Source organism: Cupressus sempervirens, chromosome 1 (genome assembly GCF_028749045.1).
Source record: "Cupressus sempervirens isolate cs-2001-9-10 chromosome 1, ASM2874904v1, whole genome shotgun sequence".
Classification (NCBI taxonomy): domain Eukaryota; kingdom Viridiplantae; phylum Streptophyta; class Pinopsida; order Cupressales; family Cupressaceae; genus Cupressus; species Cupressus sempervirens.
In genome coordinates this window covers 532,426,052-532,443,490 of record NC_143118.1, presented here as the reverse complement: position 1 = coordinate 532,443,490, position 17,439 = coordinate 532,426,052, and positions in this window count along the sequence as shown.

Below are 17,439 nucleotides of genomic sequence, written 5' to 3'. Positions count from 1 at the left end.
CCTTCTATTTCCAAAGTTTCTTCCATTATTCCTTCTATCTCCAAAGTATTTGCCCATTCTCAATACTTTTTTGTATGTTTGAATTTGTTACATAATTGACATACTAGTGTTCTGCTTCTAGGATTTTATTGATCATTAGGTGCATGACAATTCCAAACAATGTGTCCAAAGTTGTTATACTTATAACAGATGATCTATCTACTTTGTTCATAAGGTCTTCCTTCTCTTAATATCCTTTCATTAGATCTTCTATCTGTAGAGTTAGTATTTCTAGACATTCTACTATTCCTTCTATCATTATCATATTTGGGTTTCCTTTAATAAATTTCTTTATGACTCATACCATGACAATTATGACAATAAAAGTCCTTAACATGATTAAATGACTTATTTGTACAATCTTTTTTCATATGACCTATCTCATTACATGAAAAACATGTTTCCTCTAAATTCATACCTAGTTTCCTTAAGAGATTCCATTTGCTTTGGTTCATCCAATATCTCAACTTCCTTGTCTTGTCCAACTTCTTTAGGTTTATCAGAAGATTGACTAGATTCAATCTTGTCATCAGATTTATCTTTTTCTTTTAGATCTGATCTAATCTCAAGTTTCTTTGCAGACATGTTAAATATATAACCAAGACTGGTCTTATCATAATTAGGTCTCTGTATTGACATTGAATCATCATGTTTTTGTCTAATAGAATAAAGCTTCTCAAGTTGTTGGTTGTACTGAGTTAACTCATCTTTCCCAATAGCATTGTACTTATGAAGTTCTTCATGATCTTCTTTCAGTGTTTCAAATTTAGATGTCTTCTTTGCCAAACTTTCTCTAAGATCTACATTCTTAGTCTTCAAATTTATTTCAATTTTTCTAGGATCATTCCTCAAAGTTAAATTTAGATTTTTAATCTTCAATTCATGCTTCAAAATTTTGTACTATCTTTAGTTTTGAATAATCATCATCACTAGTTTCAAATTCAATAGATTCAGGCTTGGATTTGAGATGTTCAATCTTTTCCTTCAATTGTCCAATATATACTTTGGAGTCTTCATATCTGTCCTTCAACTTATCTCTTTCTTTAGTAAGGAGATCAATTTTTTCAAGTACCTCTTCAAGGTCCTTCATCAACTATTCCATATCCATAGGGATCTTACTCAAGTTGTTAAGCCTCTTCTGAGTAATTGTGCTCTAATACCAATTGTTAGAAATAGGGATTATTGAGAAGAGGTGAATCATTAATCTACACAATTTAGTTGCCAACTAGATATTATTTCTTACTTTAAACCATACATAACAAATTAATAATGTAATGTTGAATAGTAACAGTAACCATACACAAAGATAACTCATAACACCATATTTTGTTAACTAGGGAAACCTTGGCCAAGGGAAAACCCCAATGGAGATGATACCCACTAGATAATATATTGATATATAAGTTCCTTGTTAGAAGATGGATCCTATTAGGATTCAATGAAAAAATTTAGTATAGAGAGTCCCTTTTAGGAGACTTTGAATCCCTATCAAAAGATTCTAACCCTATTAGAAGTTGTAGTACAATAGATGCAAGATGAGCCCACTTCCCAAACATGCACTTCCAATTACAAGAAGAGCTCACTGCCCAAACAAGTAATTAGACTTCTAGAATGTAGGTACTGTAACTTCTTTCTCAACTGATTTCTGATCTACAACTTGATCTTAGATTAGAAAATAGCTTCACAAACTTCACAAACTTTGCATATATTGCTTTCAAAAAAGTTTGCATGCAATTGCTCAACATAACTTCTCCAAGACAACACACTTGAATTTGCAAGATGTCCTTTGCATAAATACCATGCCTTTACAAAAATTGTTGCTAGGTTGGCTAAGACCATAATACTCTTTTCCAACTTAGAGTAAACATCTAGTATGTTGGTCCTAATTGGACAAGTAATTATTTTGTAAATAAAATAAATCATTTTCTTTAATTTTTTTTGTCCTATTTCATTAAAAGATGAATATCTCTTTTCCATACAGTTCATACTGACTTTTGAGGTTATACACATCATCATCAACATATATACTATCTCCATCTAACTTCGGTAGTCATAATATGACATTAGCAACAAGTGACAAACAAAACAATCTACTATTGTATATCAAATTCATACTTAGACAATTTTCTAAGTACCAAAAGCTAGGTATCTTTATTTATGAGGTTTCCTATAAGAATGTACATCATGTGTTGCCATAAATGACAACAATTACATATCTTCATTAGCCAATTGTCAACATTCAGAACACTTCTTCCTATATATGCAATTAGAGTGTTAGTAATTTAAGAGATCAGATGCAATCCCAAGAATGATATAACATTGGATGTAGTAGTGGGAAGGTTGAAAACATTTGAGTTAGATAGCTATGACAATTATGTTCCTAACACTAGCAATCTTGGGTCTACATTTCAAGCAAGCTATCACTCAAGAAGAAAGTTGCAAAATCTAAAAGGTAATCTAATAGTGATGATGAAGATGGTTCTAATGAAGATCTTGAATTTATTGAAGCATTACTTGCAAGAAGATTTCCCAAGGGCAAAGGGAAGTACAAAGGAAAAAATTCTTTGATATACTTTTCTTGAGAAGAAATTGATCACATTGTTGCAAGGTGTCCAAAGAGAGAAGGAAAAGAAGAAAAGAAGAATGGGAAGTACAATGGCAATAAGGACTTCAAAAGCTACAAGGACTACAAAGAAAAAGGTAAGAAATCTTGTTACATTGCTAAAGATTATGAAAGTGGTGAAGAAGAAGATGAAATGTTGTACATTCTTGTTAAGGATGAATTAGATGATGAGAATGATAAAATGACACTTATCTCACATATTAGTAAGAATGATACATAGATTATTGATAGTAGTTGTTTTCACCATATGACTAGTGACAAATCTAAATTTGAGAACTTGGTACACTATGATGGTGGAAGTGTTAGATTTGGCAATAATGAACCATGTTATGTGAAAGGTAAGGTTGTATTTCACTAACCAATGATCTCAGATGTGATAATTCTTATTGGGTTGAGGGACTAAAGTATAATCTACTTAGTATGGCTCAATCTAATAACATTGGATTCAAGGTAGAATTCATGAATGAAAAAGGCCAACCTACTGTATGGGAAAGGAAATCTAGTTGGGACTAGAAATAAAATAGAAGGTAATCTATTCTACCTAAATCTTAATGAGAGTTCATGTTTTATTGCTCAAGTAGAAGAAATTTGGTTATGGTATAAGAGGTTATGTCGTGTGAATTTTGATAACTTGATAAACATAAGAAAGAACAAGAAGGTTAGAGGCATTCCAAACCTAAAGAAACCTAACATGGGCATGTGCAAGAATTGTCAAATTGGCAAGATGGGCAAGACAAGTTTTAAAAGAAAGAACTATCATTCTAAAGAAGTGTTGGAGATGGTCCATACAGGCCTTTGTGGACCTCTTAGCATAGAAAGCTATACAGGAGATAAATAATTTATTTTATTTGTTGATGATTATTCTAGAATGATGAATGTTATGTATTTGAAGGATAAATCATAAGCTTTTCAAAAGTTCAAATGATATTTGGCTAGAGTGGAGAAAGAAACAGAAAATAAACTGAAATGTTTTAGATCAAGCAGAGGAGGAGAATTCATTTCTAATAAATTCAATGAGTTCTATAATGAGAGACAAATTAAAAGAAAAGAGTATGCAACTAACACACCTCAGAAGAATGGCATTGCTAAAAGAAGGAATAGGCCAATCATGGATTATGCAAGGACCCTTATGATAGAAAAGAAATTTCCTATCAAATACTGGAAGGGAGCAATCAACACTATAGTTCATACCTTGAACTGAGTTCAATTGGTGAAGTTTTCAAATCAAACACCTTTTGAATTATGGTATGGCTATAAACCTAATGTGTTTTACTTGAAAGTATGCAGTAGTAAATGTTATATTATGAAGGAGTCTAGAAAAGGAAAATTTGATGTAAAAAGTGATGAAAGAATATTTTGGGATATTTCAATAAGAGAAAAGCATATAAATATTTGAATCTATCCACTCATAAAGTTATAGAAAGTGCACATGTGAAGATTGATGAGTTTGTAGAAAAGAGCGAAGAAAAAAGAAATAAGGAACCTTGAGTCTATAGAAAACTTGTTTACTATGAGCCTGATACAATTCTGAATGTTCAAGCAAGTGGCAATGACCAACCTTCACCACCTGAGTCCCCAAAATCTCTAGTTTGACTCAAGTTGTAGCAAGTACAACCTAAATCATCAGAAGGACTTGAGTCATTAGAAGGACTTGAGTTTCAACAAGAGGAAACCGAGTCATAGTCTAATGGACCCAAGTTATAGATAGTGGGACCAGAGCATGAAACAAAAGATCATGGTGAACCTAGTGATTTCAGAAAGAAGGAGCCTAGACTTGTTGGATACATCAAAAGGCATCATGCACCCAATAAAATATTTGGAGATCAATTAGTTGGTACAATACCAAGGAACAAATTAAAAGATACATGTTTTCTTACTAGATTTGAATCTAGATCTATAAAAGATGCATTAGAGAATGAAATTTGGATTGAAGCTATGAATGGAGAAATTGATCAAATTGAAAGGAATAAGACCTAGAATCTTGTTCCTACACCCAAGGATAAGAATGTAATTAGCACAAAATGGGTACTCAAAAATAAGTTGAATGAGAATGGAGAATTTTCAAGAAATAAGGCAAGGCTAGTTTGCAAGGGCTATGATCAAGAGGAAGGTATTGATTATGGAGAAACTTTTTCTCTTGTTTCTAGACTTGAAGGTGTTAGAACACTCCTTGCATATGCAACACACAAAGGATTTGAAGTGTATCAGATGGATGTGAAATCAACATTTTTGAATGGAATCTTAGAACAGGAAGTCTACATTGAGAAACTTGAAGGTTTTGTTGATCCTAGCAAAAGGGACATGGTTTGCAAACTATACAAAGCTTTGTATGGTCTCAAACAAGCTACCAAATATTGGCATGAGAGATTGCACAAGTAACTCATAAAGATTGGTTTTCCAATAACTAATGACAATAAAAACCTATACATCAAAGAAGGACTAGATAAGTAGATTGTGTTGGCAGAAATCTTTGTGGATGGTACATTATTTATTGGAAATAATGATTTGTGCAAATTTTTTTCTTAAGAAATGAGTAAAGAATTTGAGATGTCAATATTTGGATAAATCAAATTCTTTGTTGGCTTGCAGATTCAACAAAAGAAGGATGGTATCTATAGTACTTAATTAAAATACATCAAAGAAATATTGAAGAAGTTTAGAATGGAGGATTCTAGACTAGTTGGAATACCTATGTTAGCTGGACATTAGATTTACAAATATGATGATTCAAAAGAAGTAGATCAAACTACATATAGATCAATGATTGGAAAACTTTAGTATGTGGTGCATACAAGACCTGATATAGTAGTAGTATTTGGAATGGTGGCAAGATTCTCTACTAATACAAAAGAAAATCATATGATGGAAATCAAAATAATCATGAGGTATCTAAAGGGTACTGAATATTATGGTTTGTGGTATAAGAAAGGAGGAAACTTTGAATTGAAAGCATTCACTAATGTTGATTGGGTAGGAAGCATTGATGATAGGAAGAGCACTAATGGTGGAGCATTATTTCTTGGAAAGAGGCTAGTATCTTGGACAAAGAAGAAGAAAAATTGTATCTGTCAGTCAACAATAGAAGCAAAATATGTTGTTGCAGTAGTCAATTGTTCAAATATTGTTTCACTTAAACAACTATTGATAGGTGTGAAGGAAGAGATCAAGGATCCAATTGCTATTTTTGTTGATAATACACGTGAAATTAACATTTCCAAGAATCTTGTGATGCATACCAAAGCCAAGCACATTGCAATTAAGTATCATTTTTTAAGAGAATTGGTACAAGATAAAGAGGTAAGATTGGAATATGTGAATACAAAAGAATATATTGTAGACATATTCACCAAGCCATTAACTAAGGATGCATTCATGTATCTAAGAGGTAAGCTAGGTATCATTCCCCTATATAAAGCTCACTAATTAGATTTTAGTGATGCATCAACCAAGCACATTGAAGATCAATCAGGTTGATGCAGTATTGTAAAGGGCATATTGCATATGAATTAGTACATTGGGTACATGGAAGTTCACTAAATGCTATCTTTGGTATGAGATGTCAAAGAGGGAGAGTTTTGTAATACATCAAAGAAATTTTATTGTCATATACCAAAGGAATTTTTATATGTCAAAGATGTCAAAGAGGGAGAATGAACTTGAGTTGATATTGCAGTCACATGAATTAGAGATTGATGTCAGAGGGAGTTCACACTAATAGAGGGAGTTCTCATAGATGAGAATCAAAATGAAACTAAGGATATTATTCTTACTTTTATTTTTCTCTAAAATTTCATTATATTATGACATGTTGTGTTTCCATCAATGCCAAAGAGGGAGATTGTTGAAAATAATTATTCAATTGTATATTGTCTTAAATATTACACAAATGTCAAGTCTTTACCAATCAGTGTCTGTCAAGATCACTCGGGTAGTGAAGATAGTTTCTAGTGTTTGCCAAGAATTCCAGAGTAAACCAAGTTCAAAGATAGTATGTACCAAGCTTCACTTGGGCACCAAAGAGATTTTTAAGGAAGATAGTCTCCACCGAGTTCACTTGGGCACCAAACAGAAGTTGGCATGGAACTAGTGTTAACTAAGCTCACTCGGTTACCAAAGAATTCAGTTCAAGATGCAATGTTAGCCGAGTTCATGTGGTTAACAAAAGAAGTCTAAAGAAAGTCTTTTTTGAGTTAGTATTGACTGAGTTGGGTCAACTAACGAAGGATTTTCTTGAATCAACATATTTAGTTTGATGAATTTATTTGTTAAGTCTAGCCAACTTAAGGGATGAATATTGAATATTTGTAAGTGTATTCATTCTGAATTGACTATGAAAAAGATATAAGTATAAGGTTAAGTTGTGGGATTGAAAAAGAGAAACATGAGATTGAAAGGATAAACCAAGGAAGTGAATTGGAAGGATAGAAGAGTATCCTAAGTTGACCAAGCTATAAAGGTTTATCTAATCAAGGAGGATCAAGTATTAAAGCCAGAATAGAGATATGAAATTAGCAATACAATTGCATTAGCAATCAGCTCATATCATTGTTACTCTCTAAAAATTGTAGCAATGTATCAAATCTCTCAACAGAATTAGCTTCATAGCTATTTTACAAATCCTCTAACAAGGTAGAATTTCTAGATTGAAGTGTCTAAAGATATATAACAAGGCCACTCCTAACAGGGCTCACTTTAGAAGAGTGTAAAACAATAACTAGTTGCAATTGATGATTTTTCCCAAATTAGGTTTTCATGTTAAATCTTGGTGTCATGTGCTCATGTTATTTTCTATCTGTTCTGCAACTAAGTTAATTGTAGTTAGTCACATTAAACATCTAAAGAAGTATATTTTAGTTCTTACTAAGTTATAGTAATTCATAGTGTTTGTTGAGTGATTCAGTGCTAACTGAGTTACATCAGTATTTTTAGTTTCACCAGAGTTTGGTTTTGATTTTGAACTGACATCTAAGGGATCTAGGATTTAAATTTTCGGTAATTGATTCATCCCTCCCCTCTCAATTTTAATTACGTAAAAATAGGTTTTAAAGGACCCAAAACCTTTAACAAAGTATCAAAGAGTTACTAACCAAAGAGTTCAAAAAATAAAAGGCCTCAATGAATAGAAAAACTAAAATAGAGACATGAGACCAAGTATAGCTATGCATAAAAAGACAACAAAAATAAAGTAAAAGGATAACACCCAGATAGCTATAGATTTTTCAACAAGTCTGCTACTTGATCCTCCATCTTTTTTTCTCCCCCACTTGCATTCTTCTTGGAGTTGGCCCTAGTGAACTTGCTTAGCCCCTACTCCTCATTCACAACAGAGGAATCAAATCCTCTAGCCTGCTCCATCTTGTTCAACAATGTATGAAGATTATCAACCATAGTTTTAAGAATGTTACAATTTTTGTCACCCAAATTCTTGATCATTTTTCCCATAGTGCTCACTTTAGCTTCCAAGCTCTCCATCCTTTTTTGGATATCTTTATTAACCTGTTCCAAATTCCTATTTTTGGTTTCAATTGGAGGCACCCTTTTCATTAAGTTTATAACCTCCTCTGCATTACCAATGACTTTTGAAAGCCTATTAATATGTTGACCAAGTGTGCACTCCCCCCTTGCCATCTTATTGAGCTGCTCAAAATCCTTTGAGATCACCTACATTTGTTGTTTAAGGGTCCCAATCTCTTTCAAAATTAACCTTGGATTACCCATGATTCCCTTAGGAAATCTCTTCTTGACCCCTAATTTTTATAGTGTTCCTACTCTCCTAGTCTTCTGATGCCTAAATCCACCTCTTTTGGGACATTGTCCTCACCCTCATGCTAAGTTGACACTAGTTTTCTTTTTCTTTCCATCCTTTGAATTAATGGTTCATCGTCAAAGAGAACTGAGGCCCTATCCACATTCAAACCCTTATCACTTGAGCCCTTTCATACATTTCCTTTCTTCTGAGAACCCTTTCTCAATTCCTCCTCATAGTCATTGTCCTGATCCGACTCACTCCCTTTTCCTTTCTTTTTCTTCTTGGAACTACTACCAAAATCACCTTTCATACTTTTCTTAACATACACCTCATCCCCTTCATCCTTAGTGTCCTTATCTAAGACCTCCTCTGAATCACTTCCTTCCATCTTATAATCATTTTCTTTCTTACTCTGCTTGGGCCTATCCACCTTTTTAGACTTCAGAAGGTCATAATGAGAACCATTAACCCCTCATGGCAAACATGATCACCATCTATGTCATTTTGGAAGGCCATAATGGAATTACCCAAAGAATGTCTAAGATAGAAAGGTAGATTTATCCTAATCCCATGCCTAAAATGATTGACTAACATGAAATGGTGGCCATATTTTTTTGTGAACTGACCATCCAAAGTGAGATATTCAATAATCACAAACACCACAAATTGCCATGGGCATGAAATGGAAGCAAGGTTAAAGTAGGAATTACCTATTTTAACTAGTTTGTTGTGTTCTTTGGCTGAATTTGCAAACTTGTTGACTGCCTTATTAGATAGCTTTTTATGTAGTGCCTGCCCCTAGGTCTCATTTTGTTATCATTGCCAAACTCTTTTAGGTAAATTGTATATTGATGATTGGTGACATTATTTTGAGATTATCAGATATTATTTTTACATTCAGTTTATTATATGATGAGATTACTTGGTACTTTATAGTTCATGTATGTATGATGATTATTTTAGTGTTTGTAGTTGTTGATGATGATTATTTAGATGATTTATTATCATATGTGTTTTCTTATGGATACGTACCCCATACTTGCATGTGTATGGTGTGCATGTTTTTTTTTTTTCTGTATGGCATTTTTGATGTGGATAAGGAAGGGAGTCTTAGTCACCTACTAGTCAAGATCTACACGATGCACCACTTCCTACCATTGCATGTTTAGCTTAGTATATATTGTGCTTGTACATGCATGGATTTTATGCAAGTTGCAGGTACTGGGTATCGACTTCCCTGAATTGCCAGAATGAGCATAGCCTATCACATTATCTCAATGGTAAGAGAAGGGAGATAAATTCTCAAGTTCAAATCCCAACCCTTTAAGCCATTTGTCTTAATTGGAAATTAGGACAAGTATCTGAGTTGAGTACCCTCCGAATGTGTCGGATGACATAATTCATGATATTAACACTTTTGGTTTGATTTTGTATGTGTTTTGCTATAATGGGTTTTTCGTATTTTATTTTATGAGTCTTTGGTGTATTTTCTATTAATTAAGCCTAATTAAAAGATTTAATTAATGGTTTAATTTAATCAAAAATTAATATGATATTTTAATATTTATTTTATTTAATTAATTGGGAAATTAATTAAATAAAATAATTAATTTTGGAGATAAAAGTTATAAGTTTAAATTTGGAATGTGATAATATTTATTTAATATAATAATAATATATTTAGAGTTCATTTTTAAATAAATGTTAAATAATATTATTATTATTTAAGTTAGTAAATATTTTATCAATTAAGTTTCAAAAATAAATTTAAAAGTGGAAAAGATATTAAAATTATTAAAAATTTCTAGATTGCATGATGCATGCATGTGATTAAAATATATTAAGATAAAACAAGTGGATTTATTAAAGTGAGTGCATGAGATTTAAAATTAATAAATTAAATTAAAAAGAGTAAAGTGAATATTAAATTAATTAATGTACATTATTTTAATATTCATTCACATAGGAGTATGCGAGCTCTCGTGAGTTGTCATGTTGATAACACAGGAGTTTGCACTCTAAGTATGCACATGTTGTCTACACTTATGAGTTAGCACATTATTTGAGCACATGGTGTCTACAACATGCTAGAGACCTCATCATCTTTCTCTTCTTATCATGGAAGTTATGTGCTTATTGGTCAAGCTTATCTCCTAGTTCTTTCTAGACACATTCTAGATGCATCTTAGAGGCCTTTATATACAGGCTTTCATAGTGTGTTTGGACAAGCTTACATGCATTTGAGAAGCTCATATGCTTCTACATACCCATATGCTTCTACAAGCACTTCTAGTCACTTGGGGGTTTCAGTTGGTTTGATTCTTGGAGGAATGGAAAATGTTGGAGAAGGAAGAGATTTTTCTATGGACTTCTAAGGCATAGAAAATTAGCATCAGTATCCAGGTGCACTCGTGATTTTCACATATTTCATTTGTACTCTTTCTCTTCTTGTCTTCATCGTGTCTGTTATAAGTGTCTGAATATACTCCATGAACAAATCTTCAATCTTGAAATTGGAATCTAGATATGTATGTTAATTTTTATTTGGTTGCAAAGAAACATTAGGAAACCCTAGTTTTGTTTATGAAGGAAATTCATCACAAACTGCCCTGTCGTTGCCCCTTACATAGACCCAAACTTAGACATTCATAACTTTTTATTTTTGATCACTTTGATTAGATCTAGCACAACTTGGCCCTCTCCAACATATTTAAAATGTGGCTCGATCCAATGGTTCATTAGGGAGATATGGCCCCTGTACTAGGACTGCTTTATTCAATGACAGTCATTCCTCCATTTTCCATAACCAAGAGTTCTTTGTGCTTAAACTTCACAAAAATAATCTATCAAAGCATGCAATGAATTAAAAACTAAACCAACATAGATCTAAGAAATTTATACTCAAGATTTTATCCAAATGAGAAGTCTTTTCAATACAAAAAGGTGGATTGTGCCCTTATGACAACAAGCTAGGACTTTGCAAAGAATTTAATTTGGTATTGTATGAAAATTTGATAGCCCTAAATCATTATGCATTCCAAATTATTTTCAAGAGTTTTATCCCAACTTTAAATCCTCAAACCACTCTTAAATCCCATAAACCCTCTACGAGCCTTCTAGGCTTCATTTTGCCAATTTTTGCCAATTTACATTTTTAGGCACTTCAAGTGCATTTGACACCATATAATGGCTCTACTTTCCATATTAAAAATAAATTGGACATTTGAAGGTCTTTAAATAACTCATCTACCTTAGAATCTTGAAGGGAACCTTAGGTACACTAACTCCCAAAATGCCATTAAGGCTACATCATTGATCCTTTTACAAAGTGATCAATCAAAACATTTAAAACATAAACAAAACATTATTAAGTGACCATTGTGGACTTATTACAATCAAATGACCCTTCAAGGTCATGTTCATTCTTTGATCTCCCTAGGATCTATTTAGTGACCCTAGTCCCTCTAGGCCTTTTGTCCTTGGCCCTGGTACTTCTGCACCAGTTAATAGTAGAAGAAGTGTAATTAATTATTAGTCAATTTAAGTAAATAGATTTTTAAAGGAGGGAAAATTAAAAGAAAAGAGATATTAATAAGTGGAATTAAATAATTGAATTATTAATGAGATTGATTTTACTTAAAATCAATAAGGATTATTTTAAATAAATGATTGTCCTTGAAGTGTTTAAAGGAAATTGTACAAACTAATTATTAGAAAGTTGATAAGTATTATTCTAATGTTTTGAATAATGTGAATGATTTTATCTAAAATTCAATGGGAACTAGTTCAATGATTTAAATAACTGAATAATTATCTTATGATTATTTTAGAAATTGTTTTAAAATAGTGGAGGGATAATTCTATGTTTTATTCAAAAAGATAAATGGGTTGACTTGGAGATTAAACAGAGAATCTTACACACTTGAAATGTACTTGAAAATGAAAACTGAAACCTAATTTTTGTTTTAACCATGTTATTGCGAAATAAAACTAAAATATTTGTTTGTATCTTGTTCTTTATGCTATCCATGTTTGGGGTTTGGGTGGTCCTAGAGTGTTGACCAGTTAGGATGTCTACCAGAGGCTTGGGAGTTATGCAAATGTGATGGCATGTTGATGTTATTTGGTCTTGATTGTTTTAAAACCCAACCATGGTAATGTGATGGTATGCTCTATGAGACGTTTGTATGTACTGATTGTTATTGCTTATCAGTCTTCTTGAGTGAAGTTGAGTTATATGTATCTAAGACACTTGACTTAACCATTTTTGAGTCATCAATCAGTTATCCTTGGACTACTTTCTAGCCACTATGATGGGACTAAAGTGTTGATTTATTTCTTGATGTTGTCATGTTGTGACATGTTTTGACTTGACCATTTTGGAGTCTTTGATTAGTATTATATGACTTTGCGATAATTTTTGGTTGCTTGTTGAAAACCAATGGATATTGTGATTATCAGTGATACCTTCAATTGCCAATAGAGAACTATTGTGGTCATGATTATCAATGGATGCTTTTTAGTTGCCCATGGAGATTTGATGCTTTTATTGTGGATTATCTTTTGGTATTTTTCTAGTAGCTTGTATAGGACTGAGGTGATTTTTTGATTTATGATTCCATGAGCCTATGATAGGTTATCTACTTGTAGTGTTGAGAAGTGGCTTGCAATGGGGGTCGGGGCCCTAAGTGGCTACCAGGGTAACTCATTGTAAGTTTTTTTAATAAGTGAAAAAATTTACACTAAATGGGGATTAAGTGAACCTAATAAGATAATTGTATGTTCTTTCCCATGCCTCGAGCGCTAGTACAAACTAGGATGGGAGTAGAGAGAATGCTTGGTTGTGACCTTGCATTCCGTAGTATGCCTTGTCAGTACGAGAGGATACTAGCGGCCGCATATGGATCACTAGGGGGCCGAGGTCTATTGAGAGACTACCAGGGTAACTCTAGCGTGATCCATGCGATGACACTTTCCCGCTTACTTAGTAGGTTTCCTACATGTCTTTGTTGTGCCTCTGGGATTAGATGTTAGTTTGTGATTAGAACCTTTGAGTTAGTATAATTTTAGGATTCTTGAACTTAGAGAGTACTTGTGTTATGTAATTTGATATCCTGTTTGGGACTTGAGACTATCTCCTCAGCGTGGTGGGAGTGGACCATTTAGGTTTTACATGGGTGGTAGTACTCTTTCACTCTTACCATTTGAGATTCGTCTGAGACACCGTGGCTGATGCAATCTTTGACTATGATGGTGGACATGTATCCTTATATTGATGATTAGCATATGATAGATGATGTTCTTTACTTATCTTATGCTTTAATTTGCATGATTAGATTTCTTTCTGCATATGATGTAGTATGTTTTAGGAGTGACATTCCTACTATGATAATACTGATGATCTCTTCAGTGACTTGGGATGTTATGCACGGAGGGATGGCTAGGGCCCATGATGGTCTAATGATGCTATTTATGGTTGGGAGGAACCATGCACTTAGTTAGTTATCTGTTTATGATTTATGACTATCTTTTACGATCGATGTTTATATCTTTTATGATGATGTATCATGTATGACATGTGGTTTCATTTACTTTATTGCATCATGGACTAGAATTAAGATGAAGATGTTCTTTATTTTCACACATATATATTCTTTTAATCCTTTCATACTTTGTGGCATGTACAGTGGATGATTGAGCTTTTTGGAATGTAGTTTATTAAGGGACATTTGGAACAAAGTATATTGGTTAAAGAACATTGGACTTATCATTATTATTTTATGTGGATGTAGTATTAGATGGAATCATTAATAGTTAATTAGATGTGATTCAACATTAAGGGATCCATGAAGAATGTAACCTGTTATGCATATCATGTTTACTTTCACTTGAATTGTTGCTATTGCCTCCACTATCATGTGTATGATGTAGATGGATTTACTTTCATGTTTTAAAAAAAAAAAAAATGCTACCAAACTTAGGTTAATGCTTTGGATCTCTTAGCGGGGCATTACATTCTATCCTAATAAAAATTTATTCCCTCCATCTCCAGATCCATAGCTTCGGCTATGATTTCTTCAATCACCTCCATTCTTTGATTTCCCACTAAAACCATCCTATCTCTCCAAGTCTTAATGAAAAATAACAATAACATCTAGGATGTCCTCCCTAATTATTCAAGCAATTGTAAAGGTAAACCAAAATAATTTTGTAACACAATTTACCCATTTTCTTTAATCTATCATGTTTTGCTTGTACATGAATGCAACTGGTAATACTTTAATAACTCTATCTGTATAGCTTATAATGACTTGAGCTTTGACATATAGGATCATCATACCCTATACTATCTTCCCTTGAGTGTGCACATGCCAATTCATTTTCTATGAGCTTTGTATACTAAAAAGGTGTCTCTGTTGACAATTAGTCTTTACAACACTTAGACAATTTTCAAAATCTTCAAACCAAAACTTAGTTTTTACAAATTTCTCACTTAATGTAGATAATATGTTTCCATAAATGAAAACATAAATATATCTTTATACTCACCTCTTAGCCAAATTGCCAACATGATCATCATAATGCAAAATTGTCACAACTAAAGCACTTTTAAAAATTGGTGATATTAAATGTCAAAATTCAAAATCATCATCAGGGAATCAAAATCATTTGAAATTCAAATCAAAGGTTTTTATCAAGGTTTTATCATCATTAGATCAGCATTGCATCATTGAGCCAATGAAATATGCATCAAAAATCATTTAATGAAACATTGCAAACTAAAAATTATTTGCATTCTTTGAACTAATGTGCTCCATACATCGATTCAAAGAGGGGTATTTGCATACAATTGAAAATTGTCAAATATAAGTCAAGGCCATTAATTAATTAAGTTCAATCCATTTGGATTAATTAAATGTAAAAATAATAAATAACTATTTAATCAAATTAATCACTTGATTATATAATGTGTTTAAATAATTAATTCCAACCTACTCAATTTATATATGTGGCTTATTTAATAAATAATTTGAATTAGTCAGTCCATAAATTCCTCACCTACAACTACAAGACAACAATCAATCAATAAATTAGAGTGTATTATTATATGCACATGGATCACTTGAGGCTTTTTCTATCTTGAGCCTTTATTCTATAGAATTAATCTTTCCCCTTTATTTGGACACATCAAATAAACACACTCAACCACTTGCCTTGATCATGGTTAACTCACCTTAAATCAAACTTACATACATACCCTTTGGGAAATCCTATATATAGAATGAATCCTTGGTGCAATTCATCCATTATCATCATATTATCACCACTATAGGAAAAATAACTTTCATCGTAGAGTAATTTGAGATCTTTTTTTTAATTGATAAATTGCATGGTAACATCATAATAGAGAAATTAATCCTAGTTTTGAATAAATTTGAGCATATAGGATAGGGTATTTAGCATAATTTGTATCTTAGATCCATCAATTACATCAATCTAAGGTTAACTCTCATTATAGAATTTTTCACTTGAGGGTTCTTTGCAAGTAAGAGCAATCCTTAGATCCTTTTAGTTAGAGATCCATGACATGCTTTTAATCTTTCAAGATGTTCATTGCTAATTAGACTATCATCTTAGTTTTTAGTTTGATGTTTGATTTATCTAATGTCTCATGAAGTCATTTTTCATACACAATTGCTTAAAAAAATGCGAATTGTGTGGTGAATTAAGGCTAAATAATTAGCTCTCTAGCTTGTTGTAGTTTTCTCATCTAGATTGTATGGGTTGTTGTTTGGGTCATATACCTTTGGTCAAGAATTTAGTTGGAATTTAAATTAATATGGATTTTGGGTCTTACTTTTACATTTGTTAATGTACATTGAGATATTTCAATAGAAACTTCATGTTTTGGGCTAACTAATTAGGCGCTACATAGTTTATCTAACGCTACTTTTAGTGTCAACTTGGGAAGATGTGTTCTAGTGTTTAAAAACTAATGCAATTTTTTGGGAGTGCTTGGAGTCTATGATGACTTACTTTTTAAGTGCACTCATTTTTTATTTTATTTTACAAGGTGTTCAAGATAGATTTCTTGCACGATAGATTGTGTGCTACTTGTTTTTCCCATTTAGGCAAACCTAATTCATATAATTGTATGTTATGGACGATTTGTGTGTGTGTGTGTGTGTGTGTGTGTGTGTGTGTGTGTGTGTGTGTGTGTGTTAACAACCTTATGTGGAATGCATAGATGAGTGTTAAAATTGTGTGGAAGATGTATGAAGGTGCACAAGTATGAATACATAGAAAATGATTAGGTAATATTGTGAAACATATTATAAAACTTAGTTTTGGATGGATAAAATGTATATAACTATTTAATCAACATATTTGAGATGCCTCTTCTACCATAGTTAACCATATGTATTGATTATAATTATATAATGTTGAATCTTGCTTCAAAGAAGTGATCTTCCATCTACAAGTCATTTGTATCTTTCCCTAACATAGTACAAACTAGCCTGCAAGTTGGGGAGTAGTGAGTTTCCTTGGTAGTGAGCCTAAACTATTATTGTAAAACTATTTTTCATAGATGTGGTTTGAATCTTATTGCGGTTTTGCCTTCCTTGATTTTCCATGTAAAAATCTCTAGTTTTTTTGTGTTATATGTTGTAATCATGTTATTTACTTTTCAATGTGAAGAGTTTGATTCAATGGGTAAAAATGATTAATTTTTAGTATATGTTGATTCAACTCAAGTTATATTTTATTAACTTGACTTAATATTATATAAAAGTGTTTTTTTACTATTTCTATCCTTGAAGACACACACACTCATATTAATTGGAAAAAAATAAAACTTTAACAACTTTTTGAATTACTCTCTAATTTCATAATATCGAAAATTCCATTAGAATTGATAAATAAATTCTAGACCAATAGAGATATTGTAACCATAAATATAATTGATTTAGAACTACAGTTATATAAAGTGCACCTTAAAGACTATGGCTACTCACACCCCTTGTCA